This window comes from Miscanthus floridulus, chromosome 4 (assembly GCF_019320115.1).
Source record: "Miscanthus floridulus cultivar M001 chromosome 4, ASM1932011v1, whole genome shotgun sequence".
In the NCBI taxonomy this organism is placed as follows: domain Eukaryota; kingdom Viridiplantae; phylum Streptophyta; class Magnoliopsida; order Poales; family Poaceae; genus Miscanthus; species Miscanthus floridulus.
This window is the reverse complement of record NC_089583.1, coordinates 78,725,049-78,752,907: the sequence shown is the minus strand read 5'-3', so window position 1 is coordinate 78,752,907 and position 27,859 is coordinate 78,725,049. Positions and strand designations below refer to the sequence as shown.

At 41.9% G+C, this 27,859-nt stretch overlaps 1 pseudogene; it reads left to right on the top strand.

The window, feature by feature from the left end:
* Window positions 1-1,540: 1,540 nt before the first annotated feature.
* LOC136551796 (ABC transporter G family member 36-like) lies at window positions 1,541-17,442 on the top strand (annotated as a pseudogene).
* Window positions 17,443-27,859: the final 10,417 nt, after the last annotated feature.

Genomic DNA, 27,859 nt, shown 5'->3' with positions numbered 1-27,859 from the left:
GCCTCGACGTCGTACAGTGCACAGAACGTCACCATCAGGATAGTGGCCTCATCCTCATCATCAGCTTGCGCCAGATGAGCCTCAACCTTCTTCTCCTACTTGTGATTTGGGAACTCCCATGCCCAATGGCCCATCTTCCCGCAGCACCGGCAGGTGTTGGGGTCGACCTACTTTTTCTTCTCCGAAGAAGCCTTGCCGTGGCGCTTGCCATCGCCACCGCGGCTGGAGGAGGCTGCCTTCCTAGAGTTCCCCTGAGCAGCCCACTCCTCTTCCGTCAGCAGGAGTTTCCCACTATCCTTCATTGCTGTCGCCTGCTCTAGGCACTCATCCACTACCCACAGACAGCCTGTCACATCCTCAATGGTGAGGGTAGACAAATCCAGCATCGTCTCTATGGAGAGAGCGATCTGGATGTACTTTGCCGGCATAGAGTGGAGGTACTTAGAGACCACCTCCTCTTCATCAATGGTGACGCCATGGCTCTTCAGCTTGCTGATGAGCATCTACAGGCGGAGGGAGAAGTCCTCCACCATTTCACCATCCTTGAACTTGAGGTTGGCGTACTCCTGCTTCAGAAGCTGGGCCATCGCCTTCTTTGCGCGGTCGGAACCAACGCGCATCGCCGTAATAGCCTCCCACGTCTCCTTAGCCGAGCTCTTCGCCCCCAACGGCTCCCTATACTCCGCCGGTATAGCAGCGATGATAGCCTCCAACGCTGACATGTCATCTTTTTCATTGTTGGTGCCCTTGTCAACAGCATTCTAGAGCTTGACCTTCATGGTCACCGACCACTCTCCATAGTTGGTGCGAGTCAGCGTCGGCCAACTGGTGCCGCTGACCTCCTGCACCGTGCGAACAACGACCTCCGGTCATGGCTGGGCAGCCATAGCAGTGCCACTGCTGTCGCCCATCTCCAAACCGTAAGTCATCGTCAGCGGTTAGTCTGGCGACGACGCTTGTACGGCTCTGATATCACTTGTTGGCCCACAGGATCACCAGCTCAGGTGACTGAACCACTCACCAGTTTTGCCGAGCACCCGCTAGTGTTGCCGAGCACCCACTAGCCATGTCGACCAAGAAGAAGCATTGTTCGTCCCCACGCACTATGACTCGAGGTTGAAGAAGAGGGAGAACACATAGTACAAGACACCAGCATTGGCCGAAGCCCTGTATGGGAGATGACAAATTTGAACTCTCTTTACTGAGTTGCCGTGGTAGTCTATTATACAACTCTATCCATATAGTCCTAGTACAACGCACATGCTGTAACAGTAACTAGATAACATACAGGGCTGACTCTGCGCCGGCCTCTGCATGTGGCTACAGTGCTGCAGGTGAGCCATGCGGCGCCTACACCTGCAACGACTACAGTATCACAGCAGAGGGGCCTTTTCGGCGCTTCCCTTGCTATGTTCACACAAGGTAGCAGCAGATTATCTAACAAAAGAACATTATTTGGCTTCACTACTGCATGCTGAGCAGTGTTGTGAATAATTTTAATCATCATTCGAATACATACTTATACCTTGTAGGTGAGATGCTGGTCGGGCAAGCCAGGGCACTTTTCATGGATGAAATCTCCATTGGGCTTGATACCTCCACTACGTTCCAAATTGTGAACTCTCTCAGGCAATCAATCCATGTCCTTGGTGCCACAGCCGTTATCTCCCTTCTGCAGCCGGGCCCTGCACTACCCGGAATGGGAGTTTTGCCATGTGCCTAGGGCACACGGCAAAGCCACAAATACACTCGGCAAACCCTTCGCCGAGTGTAACACTCGGTAAAGGGCACTCGACAAAAATTTCATCGGCAAACTAACTTTACCAAGTGTTTTTCGTCGGACACTCGGCAAAGACGTTGCCGAGTGCCCAAAAAACACTCGGCAAACTTTTTTAAAAAAATAAAAATAAAAAAAACAAGCACCGGCCGCCACCACCGACCGGCCACCACCACCGGCCGCTCCAACCACCGGCGTGCACATGAGGAACTTCACCGAAGCCGACGTTGGCCGCCGACCCGAAGCCAACACCGCCCTCTGTCTTGGATCCGCCGTCGCCGCCGTCCTAGATCTACCGTTGCTGGATCCGCACCTGGACGAGCCGAGCGGCCCGCCGCCACCGGATCTGCACCTAGACGCGTCGAGTGGCCAGCCGCCGCCGGATCTCGCCTGTGCGTCGCCGGAGGTGGAGGAGGCTGGCCCTCGAGGGCTTCTAGGGCCTACCAACGGAGCCCGCTCGACCCTCATGCACCACCTCCACTGGACCTCCTCGCAGATCCACCCTCGCCGCACCTCCTCGCAGATCCGCCCTTGCCGTACCTCCACCACGTAGATCCGCTTGAGTGCTGCTGCCTTGGAGCCGCCAGGACACGAGGAGCCCCGCTGGCGACGGGCGCACTAGGCCTCAGCCCTAGCTAGTGAGCACCCCAACTGGATCCGCCGGTTGTGCGACGAGGGAGGGAGGAGAGGCGCCACCGAGAGAGGGAGTTGGGGTCGGCCGCCGCCGGCGGCGGTCAGAGAAGGGAGGGGCGCGTGGGGTGCTCGGGTGGGGACTGGGGAGGGGCGCTGGGGAGGGGACAGGAGGGAGGGGTATTTGACGAGATTTTTTTTGTTTGCCGAGTGTCTGATGTGGACACTCGGCAAAGTTTTCAGAAAAAAGATTACTTATTTGTTTGCCGAGTGTTTTAGATCTGAGCACTCGGCAAAGTTTTTTTATTTTTTCTTTTTCTTTTCTAGAAAAAATATTTTATTTCTTTGCTGAGTGTTCTAGATCTGAGCACTCGGCAAAGTTTTTTTTTCCATTTTTTTTATTCTTCTTCTTTTTCAAAAAAATGATTTTATTTCTTTGCCAAGTTTTTTTTGGACACTTGGCAAACCATATCTTTGCCGAGTGTTTTTTTTTTTGACACTCGGCAAACTATATCTTTGTCGAGTGTTTATTTGTTGACACTCAGCAAACTCCTACTTTGCCGAGTGTTTTTTTTTTGCCGAGTGTTTTTAGCTCAGCACACGGCAAAGAGCTTCTTTGCCGAGTGTCCGAGAGAATGCACTCGGCAAGCATAAAAGCACTCGGCAAAGAGCCGGTTTCCGGACGTTCAACTTATTTGATGATATCATCCTGCTCTCAGATGGCCAAGTTGTGTACCAAGGTCCCCGAGAGGATGTGATCGAATTCTTTGAGTCTATGGGGTTCACATGCCCTCAGAGGAAGGGTGTAGCTGACTTTTTGCAAGAAGTACATAGAAACATAATTTTTATTAATTACACATACATTTGCAACCTTATATTTAATTAACTACATGTCTCGATCGGTTGGATTCTTGTGTAGGTGACTTCGAAGAAAGATCAGAAACAGTACTGGGCATGGCCAGACAAGCCCTATAGGTTTGTTCCAGCCAAGGAATTCGCAACTGCTCACAAGTTATTCCACACTGGGAGAGCTTTAGCCAAGGATCTCGCCATGCCATTCAACAAGAGCAAGAGCCATCCAGCTGCACTGACCACCACCAGGTGCGGTGTGAGTGGCATGGAGTTGCTGAAGGAGAACATAGACAGGGAGATCCTTCTCATGAAGAGGAATTCTTTCATTTACGTGTTCAGAACATTCCAGGTAAATATATATATATAGCGATTAGTAGTTGCATGAAATGTATTTTTTTACTACTGTATAATCTAATAAGCCAAGAGAAAAATAAAACAACTGGTTGGCTCGATCGGTGGCGACTTACTTGCATTGTTGTTCTGGCTCTTCAGTTGACACTAATGTCAATCATCGCAATGACCGTATTCTTCCGTACAAACATGAAGCATGATTCCGTGGCAAGTGGGGGCATCTACCTGGGCGCTATGTTCTTTGGTATCCTTATGATCATGTACAACGGCTTCTCTGAACTTGCGCTCACTGTCTTTAGGCTACCTGTTTTCTTCAAACAGAGAGACCTTTTCTATCAAGCATGGGCGTACACGATACCCTCATGGATCCTTAAGATCCCAATCAGCTTTATGGAGGTTTCTGGATATATTTTCTTAACATACTATGTCATTGGGTATGACCCAAATGTAGGAAGGTGAGCTATATTGGGAGATTTATGTGTCACGTAATTTAGCAACTTTTTTTTTTTAATTTCTGTATGCTATGTGAATGTTCTAACATCATAAGTTTCCATCAGGTTCTTCAAACAGTATCTCATAATGTTGGCAATTAACCAATTGGCAGTGTCACTCTTTCGATTTATTGGAGGGGCAGCAAGGAACATGATCGTTGCAAATGTCTTTGCAATGCTTGTTATGATGGCTGCCATAATCTTAAACGGTTTCATTATAATAAGAGGTAACAACTCATCTTATTACAAGAAGAAATGTAAAACCCCTTCATTCATTAACCTATGCTCCCTTGTTTATTTCACTATAGATAAAGTGAAGAAATGGTGGATATGGGGCTACTGGATCTCCCCACTGATGTATGTGCAGAATGCCATCACAGTAAATGAGATGTTGGGGCATAGCTGGGACAAAGTATTGAATAGAACTATTTCCAATGAGACTCTGGGTGTGCAGGTCCTTAAGTCCCATGGGGTGTTCACGGAAGCCAAGTGGTATTGGATAGGCTCTGGTGCATTGCTGGGATTCACAATTTTGCTCAATGTTGTCTTCACTTTTGCCCTTGCATATCTTAAGCGTGAGGATCTTGCTTCGTTCTAAGCCTGTTTTCTCATTCCATTCTTCTTGGATTTGGCAAAACTAACCTAAGCCTAAGGATGTGTTTTTTCTTCCTGTTCTCCCAGCAAATGGAAACCCCAAGCCATCAATATCGGAAGAGGAGCTGAAGCTGAAGTGTTCCAATGTGAATAATGACATTATGGATGCCAATCCCTTGGCGTCTAGAACTACTCTTCAGCTAATAGGAAACAACAACACCGAAACTAGTTTAGAAATGTTGGAAGATAATTCTGGCCCCAGTCGAAGGGGGATGGTTCTCCCATTTCCCCCACTTTCTCTCAGCTTTGATGACATTCGATACTCCGTTGATATGCCATAGGTAAAAAGATAGAAATTTCTCTGATTATATTATGAAATTGGATCAGATTGATCACTAGTTTGTAACCTTTGGTACAACATAAAATTCAGGAAATGAAAGCACAAGGTGTAGTTGAAGACCGCTTGATACTCCTTAAAGGCATTAGTGGATCTTTTAGGCCAGGGGGTGTTGACCGCACTGATGGGTGTCAGTGGAGCCGGCAAGACTACGTTGATGGATGTATTAGGAGGGAGAAAGACTGGCGGCTATGTGGAAGGAAATATAATAATTTCAGGATATTAGAAGAATCAAGAGACATTCGCTCATTTATCTGGATACTGTGAACAGAATGATATCCACTCACCTCAAGTGACAGTTTATGAGTAATTGCTTTTCTCTGCTTGGCTCCGTCTTCCTATGTATGTAGATTCCAACACAAGAAAGGTAAGTGGTACGTGTTAGTCGTCATTTTCACCTATATTAAGTATTTTGTTGATAGTGATTTAAATTTTTACATGCATACAGATGTTCATCGAGGAGGTCATGGAGCTTGTAGAGCTGAAACCACTGAGAGATGCTTTGGTTGGACTTCCTGGAGTAAATGGTTTGTCAACCGAGCAGCGGAAGAGACTGACAATTGCTGTGAACTTGTTGCAAATCCATCCATCATCTTCATGGATGAGCCAACCTCAGGGCTCGATGCACGGGCAGCAGCAATTGTGATGAGGACAGTTAGGAACACTGTTGATACTGGTAGAACTGTGGTTTGCACGATCCATCAGCCTAGCATTGACATATTTGAACAATTTGATGAGGTGAGTGATATTTTAGCCAGGAGCTTTCTAGATAACTTTGCCAAAAGCAGTCAAATTCGATTTGTTTATTGTCACAGCCTTTCCATTCCTTGAACTAATTTGTAAGTTTCGAAATGTATGATAACTGTTTGCCGCTTTTTCAAATGAAGCGGGGTGGAGAAGAGATCTATGCTGGTCCATTAGGTCACAACTCTTCGGAGCTGATCAAGTATTTCGAGGTAAAACACTATTAGATAATCAAAATATTCCTATATTCTTTATTCTTTTTGTTACATATATATATAAGAAGACCTCCGTGGCTTATCAATCAGGCGATTGAAGGTGTCAGCAAAATTAAAGATGGCTACAATCCAGCAACATGGATGCTAGAAGTGACAACAGTCTCTCAAGAACATATCTTAGGTATTTATTTTAGTGACATATACAAGAAATCCGAGCTCTACCAGTAAGTACCATTCAATCCTAAGAGCCACTTAACATTTTTGTGTAACTAAAAAACTACAATACATAGATGACAATTATTTGTCTTGTTACTTAGAGTTCACAAAATGCACATAATAAACAAAGCACATAAAAGAATCCTGACAGCAACCAGGAGCTACATACCAAATAGCACTATTACTCACTATTGCATATATAGGCAATCATCAATTATTGCTGGTTGCCAAACCCTTGTCTTGTTACTTAACTCTGTTCTTGATATTTCGGGTCTGTTGCCCATATCACTGCTAGTGTTGGTGCTAAAGTCCCGTAGTGATCTTATCGTTGCCTGGTCTTAAAGGCAACCAGCAGTGAATCTACAAAACCGGCAGTGATGTTCATGTCCCTTGCAAACTTGCAGTGATAATACGTGGTAGTTATTTCTGTAATAGTGATTAATTATATGGTGCAACTTCTCCAAATTATTTTTCCAATAGCATATGTAACACTTGCATTGCTGTTTATAGGAGGAACAAGTAGGGATGAAAACGGTACGGATATTTTCCGACCGTATTCGAAACCGAATCCGTTTAGAGGGGTTGAGATCTGTCTATATCCGAGTCCGGATATTCAACATCCGATACCGTATCCGTATCCGAATACTCAAATCGCATATTTATGATGTCGATATCCAATCGTATCCTATCCGACATAGTTGACACTATCCGTATTCGAATCCGAATCCGGACAGAAATATGAAAACAAATGTAATATCGGTGATATCCGTCCGTATCCGACCCGTTTTCATCCCTAGGAACAAGGATTTGATAAAGGAACTAAGCCAACCGGCACCAGGTTCGAGAGACCTATATTTTCCCACTAAGTACTTTCAGTCTTCTTTCACTTAATGTGTGGCCTGTATTTGGAAACAAAACATGTCATACTGGAGGAACCCTCCTTACAACATTGCCAGGTTTATTTTCACTACTGTTACGGCCCTTATTTTTGGCACCATGTTTTGGAACCTTGGTAGCAAAATGTAAGTCCAAGTCATGATTTACTTTGCTGTTGCACATACTGAATAAGCATTATATTACTGCCATAATCCCATTCATATTTTGCACCTCAATCAGAGACAAGTCACAGGACTTGTTCAACGCCTTGGGATCCATGTATCTTTCGGTGATATTTCTTGGTTGCACAAATTCTATCTCTGTTCAGCCAGTTGTGGCCGTTGAGCGAACAGTGTTTTTATCGTGAAAGAGCAGCTGGCATGTACTCTGCTTTCCCTTACGCATTTGGCCAGGTGAACTAAGATGTTGCCCTCCTGAGATCAATTCATAATAACCCCATTCATGCTACTTGTTTTGGCATTATTCTTGGGAGACCGAGATATATACTAATTGGTTTCTCTTTTTTTAAGGTTGTAGTCGATCTCCCATGTGCTTTGGTTTAGGCTTCCATATATGGGGTAATAGTGTATGCAATGATTGGATTTGAGTGGACTGCTACCAAATTCTTCTGGTACCTCTTCTTCATGTACCACTACTACAAAAAAAAAAAAACGTTTGTAGCAACAGGATAATTTTTTTTTGTAGGAGCGGCTGGTGATGGAGCCGCCCCTACAGTGGACGTGCTCGGGACCCACGAGACCAGCCGCCCCTATAAATGGAACAGTAGGGGCGGCTGGTGATACGAGCCGCCCCCGGTGTTGTTATTTATAGGGGCGGCTGGTGATTGAGCCGTCTCTATAAATGCCCCACGTATAAATACCTGCGATTTGTAGGGGCGGCTCAATCACCAGCCGCCCCTACAAATAAATACCCCACGTATAAATACATGTGATTTGTAGGGGCGGCTCACTCACCAGCCGCCCCCGGTGTTGCTATTTGTAGGGGCGGCTGGTGATTGAGCCGTCTCTATAAATGCCCACGTATAAATACTTGCGATTTGTAGGGGCGGCTCAATCACCAGCCACCCCTACAAATGACCCACGTATAAAAAACTGCAGGCCCTTCTTGCTTCTCGGGTCACTCCAACCCGTGAAAAAAAGGCAGGAAGGCCTTGGGCACCTCCCAAAAATTGCTCTACTAAGGGGGGAAGGTTTTGGTCTCAAATCCTTTAGTGGAGAGGTCGTAGAAGGTAAGAAAATGTTATTCTAAACTTTTTTTTGAAGTTTTAATGCTTGGTTAGTGAGTAATTAGAGTTTTGCTTTTCTCTCTCTTCTATGGTGCTTGAACTACTTATGAAGCAAATTCGACCCAAGTTTTGAATATGCTAGGGTGAATTAGGTAGGGGAACAAGATCATACCCTTATTTGGTCCATATTTCTTGATTTTAGTGACCAATTAGTTAGTTTTATGGATGTTTCATGTGCATGTAGATCTAGATCTAGGGTTTGGTTTTTTTATTAATTTTGTTTTTGTAAATTTATGTTTGATGAAATTGGACTAGGGTTTGCATGAAAGATATTGGGTAAAATATAATTGTTGCTAATTGTTGTCTTTGAAATTATTTATTGTAATCAATAAATATGTATTTTAATTATTTATGGATAAATAGGACATTAATTAATTTTCCTCTACCATGGTGTGTTTGTATGCTTCATGTAATTATATTTGATTTATATTCATATATATCTGAAGTATATACAATTATTCTTAACTAATTATTAATTTGATTCATTTATATATATATATATATATATATATATATATATATATGAATAAGTAGTTTTTTAATGTTTGTTTTGTTGTTGCTGTAAAAGATGGAGTACAGGAACTCTTGGATGTATAGTTCGTTAAGGTTTAAGGCATGTTTCTGTGAAGAGGTGGATAAATTTATTGAAGCCGTAGAGAAGCATGCAACGATGTTGATAGAGAATAAGGATACAATTATTTGTCCCTATAAAGATTGCAAGAACTGTATGACATGGACAGATGTGACTATCATCAGATCACATTTGATTATGTGAGGATTTATTGAGGACTACACAGTGTGGATTCATCATGGTGAAACAGTTATTGTTAACGACGAGGATGAGGAGGAATACGACGATGAAACCCTAGAATCCCTGTCCCAATATTCAGCAGAGCTTGATGCACGAATGGATCCCGAGTTTGGTAATGAACAAGGTGGTGATGCTGGTGGTTGGGATGGTAACGATGAAGGTGGTGCCAATAATGATGGTGGAGCACGTGTCGGGAATAAAGATGATTTGGAGGACATGATTCAAACCCTTGGACCAGAGATTTTACTAAAGAGCTCGAAAGGTCTAGAAAATTTGAAAATGGTGACAAAAGCATCGAAGGAGACTGTGTATGGTGTTGAAAAGGGCTATCCGACACATTGGACATTGCTATGTTTTGTGCTTGAGCTACTCATCCTGAAGGTTAAGTATGGCTGGTCAGACTGTAGTTTCAATGATCTATTGCGTCTCCTATCATAGGTGCTGCTACAACCAAACTCAGTTCCCACCAACACATACCAAGCGAAGAAGGTCATAAATCCATTGACAATGGGGGTTGAAAAAAATCCATGCATGCCCCAACCACTATATCCTTTTTCATGGCAAAACATTCAAGTCACTAGATAAATGTCCCCGATGTGGGGCCAGCCGGTACAAGAACAATGACCTTTACGGTAGGGACGAAGCCTCCACAGGGAAAAAAAGGAATAAGAAGGGTACAAAAAAGGTGGTACAAGAATCTTAGCCCCCAGAGGACACTCCATTAGGCAACGATGCAAAGCAGAGAAGAATTCCTGCCTTGGTAATGTGGTACGTGCTAGTGACCGATCGCTTGAGACGTATCTTCCTAAACCCTAAGAAGTCATGCTCATGACATGGTGGGATGATGAGCGCAAGGTGGATGATGATAAGATTGCACACCCGGCTGATTGTAGTCAGTGGCAAAGGATCGATGAGAAGCACAAAGAATTCAGCGATGACCCAAGGAATGTACGGTTTGGCTTGAGCACCGATGGAATGAATCCCTTCAATGAGAGGATGAGCGACCACAACACTTGGCCAGTGATCTTGACCATGTACAACATCCCAATGTGGCTATGTCAGAAGAGAAAGTACATTCTCCTCACTATTCTTATTTCTAGCCCTAAACAACCAGGCATTGATATAGACGTGTTCCTCGAGCCTTTGATGCAAAAAATGGAGAGGCTATGGAGGCATGGGGAGCCAATGTACGATGTGTTCCGAAAAGAGAACTTCATATTTAGAGCAATAATATTTGTTACTACCAATGGTTACTCTGCACCGTTTGCTTTGTCTGGATAGATCAAAGGGAAGACGGGATGCTTGGTTTGCTTGGATGGTACTACATGGGTGTTCCTAGATGCATCCAAGAAGATAGTTTACCTAAGGAACCAGTGCTTCTTAAAGACAAGTCACAAGTATCACGACAAATTGTTCTTTAGATTTTATGACAACACCTCGGAGCTTGACCCCCCTTCGGAGAGATGTCATAATGGAGAACACGTGTATAGAATGGTGAAAAACATACGCATCGTCTATGGAAAGAAGAATCATGATGGGACGAACAGAGATAGAAGCACACCTCTTGTCGAAGGCGTACCTTTCAAGAAACAATCGATCTTCTTTCAGTATCTACTTTATTGGCTAGACTTGGAGGTCCCCCATGCCATTGATGCTATGCACGTGTAGAAGAATGTCTTTGAGAGTCTCATTGCTACCTTGATGGACACAAGCAAGTCAAAGGATGGTCTAAAATCACAGAAAGACATGGTGCAGCTAAATATGATGCCACAGCTTCACCCGGTACCTGAGGCTAATGGAAAATACACTCTACCCGCGGCATGCTTTAACCTAACACCAGAAGAGAAGAGAGCTATATACACTTTCCTAAGGGGGGTCAAAGTCCCAACTGGGTTTTCAGCGAATGTGAAGAAGCTAGTGTCGATGAAGGACTTGTCAATAACACACTGCAAGGCTCATGATTGTCATGTGATGCTGATAGTGTTTCTGCCTATTGCAATCAGGGCTATAAAGCTAGAGTTCTTGAAAATGGCCATCACCCGCATGTGCTACTTCTTTTCGAAGATCTCACAGAAGACGATTGACAAGCAAGAGCTAAGTGACCTACATGAATTTGTGATGGAGACACAAAACCAACTAGAGATGTGTTTACCTCCTGCTTTTTTTATATAATGCCACATCTTATGATTCACATGATTCATCAGATACAAGCGTTGTGCCCTTATTACTTGCATGAAATGTGGTCCTACGAGCGATTCATATCGGTTCTAAGCCGATATGTGTATAATCGAGCATACCAACGGGCTCCATGATAGAGGGTTACAGTACTAAAGAAGTCGAGTGCTATCAAGAGTACCTAAAAGTATAGAAAGGGATTGATAAACCTGATTCTTATCACAAGGGTAGGCTGGCTAAGAAGGGCACCAGTGGTAGAAAAGTGTTCATCGACCATGATTACAAAGAGGTGAGTCGGACGCATTACAGTGTCTTGCATAGTACCCAACTGATACAACCGTACATTGATGAACACTTGGCTATCATTATTGCGGAGAGAAATGGTTGTTCAGATGATTGGGTCATGAAACAACATAAGCAATGACTAACTACATGGTTGAACGACCAAAACATACCATCTAGAGAAACCATAGGCTCTATTACCATTAGTAGGTTGGTGGAGGGGCCATCGAGACAAGTGACATCTTGGAAAGCTTATGACATCAATGGGTATACGTACTATACCCACGCAAAGGATAGTAAATATGAGAACCAAAACAATGGCGTTTGAATAGAAGCTCTCAATGGAGTGGGGTGAAAGATCCAATACTTTGGCATCATTGAAGAGATATGGGAACTTGACTATGGAAGGGATATAACGGTGGCCCTGTTTCGATGCCGCTGGATCAAACAACACCAACTGAACGAGATCGGGTTGAGAGTCCTAGACCTCGAGAATCTAGGCTACCAAGATGACCCTTGGGTGCTCACTTCATGTGTCACACAAGTTTTCTATATGCCTGACCCACAAAGTAACCTCCCCCCGAAGAAGAAGACAAAGCACGTGGTTGCCTCTGGGAAACATCACTGAGTTGATGGCGTGGACGATGTTGAAGCTTACAATAACTATGATGAGATGCCGCTATTCACAGAGTTTCCTAAGAAGATTAGTGTTGTGAAAAAGAACCTGCCCAAAGACATATTGCCATGGGAATGAAATGGCGTCAAGGAAAAAGTCGTTATAGGGGGCTAGCTAGTTGTTGAACATAGAGTGTTTGTGTAAGTGTGTGTGTGTTTGTAAGACTTTATTTATGCATGCGTGTAAGACTATATATTTATGTATGTGTGTGAGACTATATTTATGCATGTGTGTAAGACTACCCTTTGCAACATCCAGATGAATCTATTTCAACATCCACTTTATTACTACTAAAACTTTATGAAATCACTTAACACTTTATGAAATGAAGAAATGACCAAAATAAAAGTTGGAGATCTTGACGAGTTATACAACTTTTATATTCATCACCTTTACAACTGAAATAATTTAGTTGTTGAAAATAAGATTTGAAGTTGTTATTTTCTAAAATTCTAAATTTGAGTTGTCCAAAATTAGTGACAAAGAAAGATGACTAGACTAAAATGATAGAGCATGATTTTAGGAAAAAAAACCATCATATTTGGAGTTAGTATGAGGGAGAAAAACTAGTTATAAGTTTCCACCACAGATTAAAAAGAGAAATCACACTTGTTCATCATTGATCATCATGAATAGTTGTGATTTTTCTTTTTAATCTCTGGGTAAAATTTGTAACTAGTGTTTCTCCCTCATACTAACTCTAAATGTGATGATTTTTTTCCTAAAATTTTCTAACATCATTCCCCATCAAGTTACTGTGTTGATTTGGTCATTCTTTTTGTTTGACAAAGTTTGAGCAATTCAAATTTCCAAATTTTAAAAAATGATAAGTTCTAACAAGATTTTGAAACACTAAATGATTTTAGCTGAAAAAGTAATGAATACCAAAGTTGTATAACTCATCAAGATCTAAAACTTTTATTTTGGTCATTTCTTCATCTGACAAAGTGATAGTAAACATTTTTCACAAATCAACATGTTTCTCGTATAGTTTACGAAACTATGAGTGATATGTGGATTTATGAACAATATTTACTAACACTTTGTTAAATGAAGAAATGATCCAAATAAAAGTTGTAGATAGTGATGAGTTCAACAACTTTTATGTTCATGACTTTTCTAGTTGAAATCATTTAAGGTTTCAAAATCTTATTTGAAGTTGCCATTTATTAAAATTCAAAATTTGAATTGTTCAAATTTAGTCAAATGAAAAGATGATCAAAATAAAAGTTGTACATAGTAATGTGTTCAACAACTTTTATGTTCATGACTTTCTTATTTGAAATCATTTAAGGTTTCAAAATCTTGTTTGAAGTTGTCATTTATTGAAATTCAAAATTTGAACTTTTCAAATTTTGTCAAATAAAAAGATGACCTAAATATAAGTTGTACATCTTGATGAGTTCTACAAGTTTGATGTTTACAAAATTTTCATTTGAGGTCATTTAGTGTCCTAACATTCTATTAGTTGTTTTCAAATTCAAATTTTAAATTTTTAAAATATTATTTTTGTAATCAAGAAAATATAGAATTATATCTATATATATAATAAAATTGTTTATATATAGATATATTTATATATATAGAATAATAAAAAAACTAATATATAAATTTACATTGTGTTCTTTATATATGAATGAATTACAGAATTAGTAATTAAAATAAATTGAAAAAATTTTGTAGGGGCGGCTAACTCAGGAACCGCCCCTACAAGTCTATTTGTACGGGCAGCTAACTTAGGAGCTACCCCTATAAATGCCCTCTGGTATATAAATCAGAGCCCGCGGGAGGCTGAAAATTTTCTAAGTCAGGGCGCTCTTCTTCCTTGAGGACGCCGTCAGGCTACCGAATCCACCACCGCCGCCACCATCTTCGTGCCATAGCGCCTCTTCCTCTCACCTCCGCTGGCCCGTGCGTGCTCGACCGTGCGCTCTGGCAGTCCTCTCCCGAGCTTCCTTGGCTCCGTCTGCCACTGGGACCTACTGCAAAACCCTAGCGACGCCTCTATGGCCTACCTCCGCTGCCTTCGTGCCCTACCTCCACCACGCCCTACCTCCCCCGATCTGCCTCCAACCCCCAGTCCGTCTCCTACCCTACGCACCGCCGTTCCCCCCGGTGGCTAGGGTTTCCACTACTGTGCGCTCCGGTGTCCGCGCTCCCTCTGCTAGCGGCCTCGGTGCTAGTGCGCCCGGCATCCCTGCTCCCTCCCCCGATGGCTCTGGTACCCGTGCGCTCCGGTGTCCACGCTCCCTTCCCTAGGCGGCCCTCGTGCCCATGCGCTCTCCCTCCGCCAGCGGCCCTGGTGCCGGTGCACCCTGGCATCCCTACAGGTAAGCTCCAACCCCTTCTCCTCCATTGTCATCCTTGCACATATCTAGTGTACCATTGCTAGAGAATGCACCTATACTCTAAGAAGCACAACATAGTCTCATAGATGTCTTATTTTGAGATCACTTTACAATATTCCCTGAAATATAATGGGTACTGGAAAAATATTATATCCAACGAGTAGGTCCATTCCATTTTGCCATCTCAGCTATCTTGTCCTAGTATAATCTGATGGGACATCTTACTCTGCATTCTAGTTTTTCTTTTCCCAGTAAAGCAATCACTGTTAAGATACACTTTGGGCCATAACACATAGGATAATTTTTTAATGTTTGACAGTCATGCGATAAAATTGAAAGCCTTTGGTTTTGTTTGGCAGTTCACTTGATAGGTTATTTGTTTTGTTTTGTTTTTTAAAAGAAAAGTTCATTTTGTTTCACCAATAGTTACCTATTTATTATAGTTTATGCTTGGTTACAGAAATTGTTTTACTATATGCAATTCAATCATATATATGATAATATGTAAGGTTTGTAGTATGCAGTAATGTGTTGAACAAAATATGTAATTGAAGGACACTGGTACCATGGAGTTGGACCAGGTATCATACCATCTGGGTGGATTAACATAAAATTGCACTCTACCATATTTCAGTCTTCTAGAGAACATGCAGTCCCTATCATGTGTGCTTTTGGGTAGATCATGATGAATGCTTTACTTCAAGTTAAAATAGCGCATCAGATTACTTGGTTCATAAGAGATGCATGCTGGCTTAATATACTTCAAGTTAATTGCTTACTCAAAAGGGTAGGGTATGCTTACTCAAAAGGGTAGGCCTGGACGTGATGAACCTCTTAGCAGCTGACTACTTCTTGATGCCCTTATATATGTTCTATATGTAGAAGTTATTTTTTGAAAGAATCACGAGATGAGGTTGAAACTTTTAGATGGTCTCCTCTTTTTCTGATGGACTGTCACTGGATTCGCCAGCAATATAGCTTCATCGGAGTTAGCAACCTTCATCGGAGTTATTTTTTGAAGATCTTGTAAGGAGATTTGAGAAGCCAGATAGGCGTAATAATTGGGATTCCCCTCTTTTTGAATTGTTTCCATCTAGAGGTAAACAGACTTGCTTCTTTTATTATTGTTATTTGTAATTTCTTCACATGATCTTGTATGAGCTATCCCCATTGTCTCCTGTTAATTTTTCAAAAATTCTTTTCTAGATTTGCGTATGCCCTCAAATTTTATAGCCGCTTCACTTCCCTGTTTTTGAGCCTTAACTATGCAATAGTTTGCTCCTTGATAATACGTTTCTTGATTGTTCCCATTTTCATGTATTCTAAAGTTGGTTCAGAGCATCATAAGTTCCATTACAACATAACCATTACTATTTATGTTAGTATAAAAACTTCGCACATGGTATGAAATACTAAACCAAAACTTATTCTCTTGTAGTGGAAAGAAAAGAAAGAAATGAAAAGAGACCCATACAAGGATGACCAACTCTTAGAGCTCATCGGTGACCTTTGCAACTTCATATTAGACCAGATTGTACATGTCAAAGGCACCTACCATGACTAAGATTCTGACTTAAGTAGAAATTCTCAGTACCAACACCTTCGTGAGACTGAAAGGCTAGCTCTAGGCCGTTGATAACAATATGTATGGAATTTGATATTGGTCTTACCTTGTGGGACACCTACGCTGAGCGCCATAGCCCCGTTCACCCAGTGCACCGTGTGCCAGAGAGAGGGGAGGGAGAAGTGGAACGAATTAGACTTGTGAATTATGTCTATTTAATGATGGATTATATATATTCTTGTGAATTGGACTTGTAATTGTAGTTTATATAATAGTCTTGTGCTTGTGGTCAGATTTGAATTATATATGTTCTGGTTAGATTTGAATTATATATATATGTGTTCTGGTCAAATTTGAATTGTAAATTTAAATTTTTTTGGCGGAAAAATGTACTGTAGGGGCGGTTCTAGACTAAACCGCCCCTACAAATAGATATTATAAGGGTGGCTGGTACTACAGTTGCCCCTATAAATCGATTACAAATCGATTTGCAGTGGCTGCTGATAACACCAGCCGCCCCTATAAATCAATTTGTAGGGACGGTCTGGGAACCGTCCCTACAAATCGCCGATTTGTAGCCATGCTTTGGTAAGGGCGGCTGGCCAAACCGTCCCTACAAATACCCATGAGCCGCCCCTACATAGCCTATCTGTAGTAGTGTACTTCACACTGCTCTACTTCACATTTTATGGCATGATGGGCGTCGGCCTCACGCCAAATTACCACATAGCCTCCATTGTCTCTACGGCATTCTACAACATCTGGAACCTCTTCTCAGGGTTCTTTATCCCCCGCCCTGTAAGTGCCATAACTTTATGTTATCTTTTCCTCTTATTAGAAACACATGTCTCATTTGTGTTCTAGACTTCTTTTTACATGAAGAAAACACCGATCTAGTGGAGATGGGACTGTTGGATATGCCCTGTCGTGTGGACATTATATGGGCTTGTTTCGCAATATGGTGACATCACCACACCCATGGAAGATGGCAGGAGTGTGAATGTATTCCTAGAGGACTACTTTGACTTCAAGCACAGCTGGCTAGGGCAGGCCACTGCCATTGTCGTGGCTTTTAGCATATTCTTTGCCACCTTGTTCTCCTTTGCCATCATGAATCTCAACTTTGAGAAAAGATGACGATGACAAGAACTGGGGAGCACCACAAAGAGCTGCAAAACAAATGATGTTTGATGTATTGCAAAATAATGGATTATGTGTATGAACGAACAGAACTCTTCACTTCTCTTATGTGTACTGTTCTATATAATATTTCTATCCCAACACTACTACAGAAACATCTGCACCGTCAGTTTGAAACCCCCACCATCACCGGATTTGACACTCGGTGGTGATATATTGGCAGTGATGACCCACCTCATCACCGCCGATTTAAAACTGGCGGTGAAAATATGTTAACACCGTTGGTTTGGTGTGTGATGCGACTGTGATCGTCTAGTCATAGTCGCACAGGTTGGTTCCAGCGGTGATGGCATTTGGTCACCACCGATCAGTATGCCAACTCGGCGGTGATATGTAATTCATCACCACCGTTTGTTTGTTTGATCAAGCGTTGATGAGTACTTGATCAATGCTGGCTTTTTGTTTGAATCGGCGCTGACGATCGTTCTAAGAATGTTGCTCATTGCTTGACCGGCGGTGGTTAGTATTAGATCAACGCCAGTTATAGCTCTATCTACACATTGGTGCACATCTCATCACCACCACTTTTTGACAGACATAGCTACGACAGTGGTACTGATCATGTTCACAATATTTATTGTCATGACCCGATCATACATGTTGCTAATCATAATTATCATGATCATCATGTGCATTCATGTACCTTTAAATCAGCTCTAGGTGTAAATAACAAAGATGTAGACAATTTCTTTTGATTTCTAGAAAGTCTAGGACCACCTTTATTGGATGCCAGAATCTCTATTTATGACTGAAACAAATGACTGTTGTGCTACTGTCTAGGAACTGCATGTGTAGGTTGATTGCTTTAGCTTGCCCTGGTTGGTTAAACATGTTAAGTTGACATCGATTGATGAATACTTGCCATGGCTATACACAAGTAATTTGGGTGCCATGCTTGATGTGCTTGCCATCTCCTATGTTATGCTTGAGTGATGATTAAGTCAAATAGCTCTACGTGCTTACATTGGTTTGGTGTACTTTTATGAATGCTTTACGTGTTGCACTTCCATGCATTCATACGTATGCATTGTTGCACCTCATTTAGGTACACTGCATGCACCACGTGAAGGACGTGATGTTGGAGCCGAACTCGAAGATGGAGTTTGGTGAATCCATCCAGAAGATGGAAGGACTAAGCAAGTATCGAGATGGGAGATGCTCGCCAAGTGAGTGTCATCTAACAAACACTGACCTAGTATTGGATCCCAGGCAAGCCCCCGAGCATTCTAAGCCTCCTATATTTTTACAAACATCACTTGAGTCCTTTATGTTTGATGCATTAGGTTATAAGAGTTAGTTGGAAACACTTGATGCATAGAACTACCTTGTCTAGAAATATATCTTGAACCCTATATAGGTCCAGGATCGAATGTTTGCTTAGCAATGCTTAGACCGGTAGAAGTCGGGTGATTTCCTGTCACCTGCGAGATATAGGTGGATACCAAAGCATGGTTGGCTATATTTGCTATCATGAAAAATAACCATGTGATGATGAATAAACGGAGACTGGACGGGATCTGGGGACTGAGAGGCAGCAAGACATGGAGGTCTTGTGTGCATGTTTTATCCTGTCTATGTCGATTAAGGACCATACCATTGCTGGCGCTTCTGTCGAGATTGAACACATACCTCTCACTTAGCTAGCCGGATAACTCGTTTCGACCGTGAAGCCGAGTAGCTCAACTTAGGTCGGACCCCGTTCTATAAGAGTGCGCACTCTGGATGGTAGTAAGGATGTGTGGGGAACTAGACGTGAGCCCAAAGGCAGGGTAGTCCTGATTATCCTAGCAGCTGGTTGTCCCTAATTATGCGGCGCTGATCGAACCCACGAAATGTTTACCTGAGTTGTACCAAAGGTAACCTAAGACTACCTTGGCACAGGTATGTCTGGGTTTGTGTTAGGAGTAAATTCCCAGCTGGTTGAAATCGATTCGAATCGCCGTCTCTCCCGGATAGTGAGAAACTCGACTAGTCCCAGCATCGTAGTAATTAAATTATGAAATATAATGGTTACGATGAACATAAAATTATTACACCAGCTATGGTTACTATTTTTATGCTACTAAATGATATACCACATGTTTGGCACAGATTAGTTGCTAATCTAGAGATGAATAGCTATAATTAACTTGATGACCGAATTATAAAATGTATAGCTGAATTAGTGGCTTTTTTTGCAAAATGTTGTCAAGCTAGCTCCACTTATAAAGCCTTGCATGATCCTTGAAGTCATTTTATTTCTGGATTATGATGGGTAAGTCTAGCTGAGTAAATTCGAGTACTCCGAGTTTATCCCACCATGTTGCAGTTGAAGTTTTTGGCCCGCTGAAAATGGTGGCTAACCGCTGGTGGGCTCAGTGACTCTATATTTATTTCTCATCTATATATTTTTGTCGAAGGATGTCACTTATGCTAGCAATGTATTTGGAACTTATATTAATGTAATCATTTGAAAGCTATGTTGTTTTTCCTTAACCGGTTTTGAAACCCAAACTTGTACTATTATTTGTGAAACCATTTGTAATATTATTTCCATTGTAACTCTATGTATATGATGTGTATTTGCTTAATCATGCGATCTTAGTTATGATGTTGATTTACCGAGGTCATTCGTGACACTCGGCGGACTACCGGGTTTATATAAGTGAAAGTATGCGCACATCAACGTGTTAAACGGGGACAACCGTACTTGATCTTGTATAAATTGGGCGGTTCTATCACAAGCTGTACATAGTCGATTTTGCATTCAGAACACCACTGGTATATCGAGGCTCTACACGTTACACACGGTCGTCCACTGCTGAAACACCTTTGTTAGCGGCAGCTCTACATGAACCGGCCATGTTGTGTCTGCTAGGCCGAATGGTTCCATCACCTGATGCATCAGCCGAAGTGGAAACTGAGCTCGTACTGTCCTCCCCATCCGATCTCTATATATCTGTTCTTGGAGACGATGAAGGTGAGCAACAGATGGAGTTCAATTCAACGTGATGCATCTGGACTCTTGATTCCTCTTGAACATGTGCAGCTCCCTGAACCTGATTACTTCGACGTACTTTGCAACCTGCAAGGCAAGTTTTGATAGTTCATGGCAGTCCTGGTTGTTGCCAAAGAAATTGGAATTGGCGGTGGCCTGGTTGGGGCCATGCAGCATCATCCTCTGCACCGTGGCTAGCGCTTCTCGCTCAGCCTCGCCGTAACTGGTGTAGTTGGCGATCACGGTGCCTATGATCACGCTCAGTACGGGTTCATCAGTACGATGTTGGACGCACTCTGGGCAGTATCCATCGTATCGCTTACTATGATGTTGATGTCCATCTTCTTCAGTGCCGACCTTTTGTTCACGCGATCGCCGCCATGCCATAGATGTGTCTAGCCACTTCTCGTACTTGCACTCTAGGAACATCCCAGCGGATTCGTCCACCTTGTTGATCGGACTGTCCATTGTCGGCCTTGTTTTCCATGTTGTCGTGTCACAGTGGATCGAACAGCGGCAGGAGGCCAACGAACTGCCACATTTCGTCGGTGCTTTCCTTTTCTCAGGGACCTGTTGGTACGATATGCCCAGAGAGTGAAAGTTGCAGTTGGTGTAGCTTGCCGATCAGCGCGTGGATTTTTCTTGGCACTCTTGCTCTCCCGGCACAGCTGATGATCTGTTCGGGTCCACATCATTCTTCTTTCCAACTTATTCTTCATTATGTGACCATGCTCCACCAGCTATTAGCTACTCAATAAAATAACTCCATTCAACTAATACTCCATTGGCTAATTAGATTTTACAGCCGATAAGCTATATTTATTTTGTACAAGCCGGTAGGCAACCTGGAGGCCACTTAGGATTTCATGCAAGCTGATGAGTCGATAGAATTTATTCATGATCTTCCAAGCCGATATCATTATTTTGAAATATAATTATTGGCTGTTTAATCTTGTAACATGAACCTTCAGAAATATCTGTACTAAGGATGCGTTCATAGCTGATGAATATATTAATCTCATTAGTATTTTCTTCGGACAACCCGGCAGAGCCACCGCCGATCAAGTGAGATTTTGCAAGCTTCTTCCGCATACAGTAGTCATGTCAATGGTATCTGATCATCTTGCCTTCGGCTTTAATTATTTATCTCAAAATCAAATTAGCCGATGGGAGGGAAGGATTAGCCGATGCAGATGAGCGGAGCAGCCGATTCTTATTTATACATGGATACACTACGGTCTTTAGCAATCTAAAACAGGAATCCTTTGTATGTGCATGACTTTCTTCTGAGCAACTAATCATCCTCACGTATTTTGAGAAGCAGGCATGGACATATACACACTTGCTATCTTCTTCCATTATATGTCGAACGTGTATATATGCATGCATGACACTATACCGTGAAGAGATTTGCTAATTTCACAGCCAATTCTTTTTTAGAAGTGATTGGCTAGACATTTGTTGCGATTTGCATCTGTACCTTAGCCGATTCCTAAATAACTCCAGTTGGTCCGTCAATATCATCAGCCTGGTCTCCTTGCTCAATAGGGCCAGCAATCGGCTCAGTAGCCGTAATAGTAGGAAAATTCAGGGTCGATGGAGATGACCTTCTTCTCTGCTTATAGAAATCTTAGATTTGCACCTTCTTTTGTCAATGAGAAAGCCCGAGTGAATACCGACTCGGATGTGATTGCTCTCTAGATGACATATAAATATTTTCCTTCTGTAGAAGCTAATCATGACACGCACTTTGGCAGTGCAGATGATGAAGTCTGATGAGACGATTACCAATGGCGTTGAAGTGGACCTCCTACTAGTCAAGAATTTTTCTTTCTATTGCTTGGCCTGATTGCACTATGTCTAGTCAATAAGGATGCTCTATTTGTATATTTCTTCTTGACATGTTGCCTTTTAGCCGAACACATATATGTTCAGCTGTATTATAAATTATGCTCAATAGATTTCTGATTTAGTGCAGCACGCAGCACTCTAGTAACCTTCCATGGGATGCTTCTTAATCATACGTCCAGCTATCTCTGTACTCCTTAGCCAAACAGCATAATAATTCTCCGAGCGGTGGGGTGCAGGAGCAGCCGAGTGTCAACGTGTTGACACATGCCACAACCAGCCCTTTGCAGATGACACGTACAACAAGATTGGCTTCTAGGCTTCGTGTAGTGGCAAATCTTAACGATATAGATGATGTTCTCAGAATAGTCCTGAAGATTCAGCATAATGATCAATTTCGGCCGCCTTCTAATCAAACAATTATGGTCTCATTGAACGTGCCAAAAAGTGTGTTGACACAAAAATGTGGCGATGTGATCAACACATAGCAAACCGGATGATCTAAGTGGAACGAGACCAGAGATCTGCTTGGCTTCAATACAAAACCAGTCGATTCTGAAAACCCAACGACGTGCCAGTCAATTTGACCTGCAATTGACAAGGAGAGAAAATCTTATCAGTAATTTAAGGTGGAACATGTTGGTGTTGCACCAGACCGTTCCAAATGCGATGCTAGATTGCCGATTCAATAAGGCTATCGACTAAATAGTCGATATCCAGCGTATCCATGAAAAGAAGATCTTTAAATCAAGGATTATCGGCTAATATTAAATGATAATGATATGAATCAAAATAACTGATGCTCATGGAACATCAGAAAGCATCATCGGCTAAATAGAACATGATCGATATAAAATGTCGAGCCGATAAGTTTATTGAAAAGAGTATAACATGCGAACAAATCGACTGTCTAACATAAATGAATCTACAAACAGTTTGAATCTAATATATTAACATCAATAGTGAGGTTCGATCGGATCGATGCAGCTATGATAATGATAACAATCTAAAGCCAAATAATCTATAAAACCATCTATATGTTGACAGATTCATGAAAACATGTTATATGCGTGAGAGTATAGGCAAATCGGCTAAAATAGCTGATGCAGTCATAGCAAACAAACAGAGTACATGTCTTGATAATGAACAAGACCACTAATCGATAATTTCTAATCTAAAGTCTTACCAGTGAGGTTCGATCGGATCGATGCAGCTATAGTGTCATTAAATTAGATCTCATTAACTAGTGAGTTTATTCAAGATTAAAACATATCTTTGGATGCATACTATGTTTGATTGGAATAGAGATAAAACAGTTGATCTAGCGGAATTAAGCCATCAATTATAAGATTTAAAGCGTGACTAGATCAGAGAACCACCAATTAAGATGATATGATGTCGATCTATCTCTATCTCAATCAGGTGATTTTGTTATAATTAATAAAACATGTCCTTGTAAACTATGATACAGATCGATAACTAACTTATATTATGGCTCATAAAAGATCAATCAGCTGATGCAGCTTTATAAGCATAATACAAATCGTGATGGTACTCACAAGCAAACTGGAGGTCGATCAGTTGATGCAGCCCTGTTTGCTGAAGAACTCGTCAAGATCTACAGTAGTCCTACTCCTAATGCGATGTCGAAAGCCGGAAATGTTGTATTGATTGAGTGTTCGTTGTTTTTTACAATGGCTGGGTGTTTATATTTATACCCTGGGCAGATAAGAGTCCTGAAGGGGCTTGCCTAACATGCATGCACATTAAGATACAATGACCCCACATGCATGCACATTAATCCTCTGAACCTCTATCTTGTTTGTAACCACACCATGCTGCCATGTATTTCAACACAGGTCCGATTTGACTTCCCTTCCTTCCTCCTCACCTAAGTAAATATAATCATGTGGCATCTGGGCTTCTTGAAAATGCATGCGGCTCATGGACAGATTCTTGTTACTAAACATAGCTTTTTTTGACTGACGTGTCCATGTATGACACCTAGCCGGCCTTGTATACGCATATACATGATACATGTCCTTGCTTCTCATCCTTGATGTGCACTTGGACGTCGATAAAATAATATTCATTTCGCCTCCAGTCACGTATTCGTATATTTCTAATTGGACTTATCATGCATCCTCATCACGTCAGCAGTTAGGAGTCTGGAAGCTTCGTGTCTCCATCTAAAGATATGTTGATTTATTTCCTTATGCAGCCCGGCCAAACAATATTAAAATATTCCTTCTTCATTAGTTGATCTGTTTAGCCTTGCACGTGAGTCTTACCATATATAACTGGCCAAATATATTAATTGGCCACACTTGCATGAATACCCATAATAGCCAAACATGCAAGTCTAATGATCACGTATACATGTATATCTCCTCTGCTTCAATCTTGCTGGTATCCAAGTCAAGCATAGCTCGTATAGCACTTGGGCTTTCAGCCTTTTCTATTTGCCTTGCCGGTTGCCCACTTCGATATGTACAGGTGACGCTAGATGTTTGATATTTTGCTGAAATCCAACTTCCTGCCAAAGATATCTCCTTTGCTGCTTCACGTAAAGAGGTCTCGTACGTGAGGCTTCTCAGAAAATGTACTAGAGAATATTTCTCAGCCGGCTCATAAATATACATCAATTAGGAGATTTTTCTTGCTTTCGACATTATCGACTGATCTCTTCCTTTCTAGAGAAAGCTTACCAATTTTTTGTGTAAACAGATAGCCCATACATTCAAATAAAAGGCATTCATTCAAAAAGAGAGAGATTCATGATTCAAAGGAGTACCAAAAATATTTAGAATTAGGAAGTTATAAAAATTGCACACACTCGCACGTCTTGATCAAAGTACATGACTTGCATCTCCTTGAGGTCCGGTTTTGACTTAGCAAAATATGTGATGCAAGTATGCCCCACTTTCATACCTACCCAAAACTTCACTCAAAAGCCTTAGTGGTAGGATATGAAAAAGAAGGCAAAATATCAAATGCCTTGGTGAGGTTTCATACACTTTGAGCGATCGAGAGAATCATTTGAGGAACTTAGATTTGTTTTACAAAATTCATAAAAACTTTGGATAGATGGTTAATCGAGGAATGAATGATTGGTGATTCTGTTATAACCGTTCTATCTTGCAACCGCCCAAGAACTTGGAAAATCTATACGCCCCACAGGGATCAAGGTAAAAGGGTGGATAAAATACCAACTTATTTGAATTCTTAGAATACTTTGTTATAGGCATGTCACTTATGAAATATATTTGGCATAGAAGCAACTCCTGATCAACAACCAAGTACTTAGCTATTTGCTTGGGATGAGCAAAGGTTAAGTTTGGGGGATTTGTTGGTGGTCACTAACGATCGAATCCGACCGCCAAATAAAGTCCAAAACTGGAGCAATAAACAATCTTTTGACACATATGCCTTTATTATTGACCAAGTTCCACTTGTATTGGAGAAAACATGTTTTGCAGGACACACATTCGAATACAAGTGGAAAATAAACAAAACCAAGCAAAAGGCACAAAGTAGAAAGCGTAATCTAGAAATGCGCAAAGGAAATACATGAAGAAGCCCATCTACACATCAAATCTGGGCCAAGCACCGACGTGGACAAGGTCCAAGCCCACCCAGGAACCCAATCACGTGAAGGCGATCATGAGGTGGGCCCACCAGGTGCGGTGTGGCCGCACCCCAGCTGCCGCCTCTCGGTCCCACGCTTCTCTGGCGGTTGCATGCCGCCATGCATAGGCGGTTCCTAGGTGTTTCCTTATTTTCTAGTGCCAAACCGACCAAGCCACTAGTATAAGTAGAGAGGGTGCTCACCATTCTCAACACATAACCATTTGGAGCCTTGCACCTCACTACCATCTCTTGTACTCTTTTTGTTTTAGTTGTACTTTTGTGAGTAGGTAAGAGCTACTTGGAGAGCTTGTCTCCTTGGAAGAAGAGTGACATCTTGGTATGAATAATACTATGAAGAGTTCTTCCAAAGTCTTGCTCTCATATCATTTATATAGTAGTAGTGCATATGAACTAAAGTATAGTTGCCTTGTTATAATCATGATATATGAACTAGCATATAGTTTGTGTGTTATGATCTTAACACGTTCAACTTCATGCTTAATCATTCATATGACTTGTATAAGTAGAAGTAGAGCTAGGGTTGAGGTGGTGGTTCGTCATTCCTTTGGGTTTGCCCATATTCTTGCTTGTCGATCTATAGGGTCGGAGTCCCAGGGGATATGGGTAGTTTCTTTGTACATGGGCATGGTGCTCAGGTGCACGGGAACCTTCAGATATGATGATGCCCCACGGTTGAGGGGTAGGCGGTAAGTGGTGATAGCCCTATCTGTCCCTTGTAATCTCCCATGTTTAGGTAGTGTGTAGGAGTTTTAAAGTCTCTCGCGCTTGCTGGCAGACTAGTGCTCGAAGATCTCCCTATCCATCTCACACTTAGTTCTAACTCTAATCATATAACTTGTATGACCATCAACTGTTCTTTGCTCGGCTATATTAGAACTTGCCGGCTCCATGTAAGAATATTCTTTTATTCTTTGTTTTCCTTTTATCCTAGAGTTTGGCTTAGATGTGTGTCCACTATGCTTGATATATCGTTTTTACCCCTGTCATGAACTATTGGTCCACTATACAAGTATATAATCTTGTTCATGCCCATGCTAGACTCTTATACCTTGCCCTCCTTTGGAAAAATATAAATAACAATACCCTGAATACTTTCAGGTGAAATGTTACAACAATAGATCCATGCGCTTGTAGATATTTCTGTAATCGTTAAGAACTATCATTGTTGGTGTTTTTGGTGGCGTCGCTAAGGTTAAGTCAACCTTAGTGATGGTGTTAGGAAATCTCAACAGGCATTTCTGGCGCTGTTGCCGATGACAGACTTAAAACCTCCACTCTAGGTGATTGCGCTAAGAAATGCCAACAACCCCTAAGAAAGACAAGGCAGCCTTCGCAACTCATAAGACTAGTTTTGTGGAGGGCAATTGTTGGTTTTGCGCTAATTGCAATCAAGTTGGGCACCTAGAGCAATATTGCAGAAACAAGAAATCACATGCTAATGTATCCTTAATCAAGTTTGATTCTTGTCATTTGCTTACCAAGGTTGTGAATGGTGTGCATGCTAAGTTTGTTGGTATGCCAATTGTGGGCTCAAAGAAGAAAGTCATTTGGGTACCAAAGAGCTTGGTCTCTAACCTTCAAGGACCCAAAAAGGTTTGGGTACCTAAAAAGAATTGATCTTCTTTTGTAGGTCAATTATAGCCGGAGAAAGACATTGGGTGCTTGATAGAGGGTGCATGCAACACATGACCAGTGATTCAAGAATGTTTAATTCAATCAACACAAGTGGCAACAATGAGTTTGATAGTATCACATTTGGTGACAATGGTAAAGGCAAGGTCAAAGGGCTTGGTAAGATTATAATATCCAATGACATGAGCATTTCAAATGTGTTGCTAGTAGAATCACCCAACTTCAACCTATTGTCTATGCTAGTAG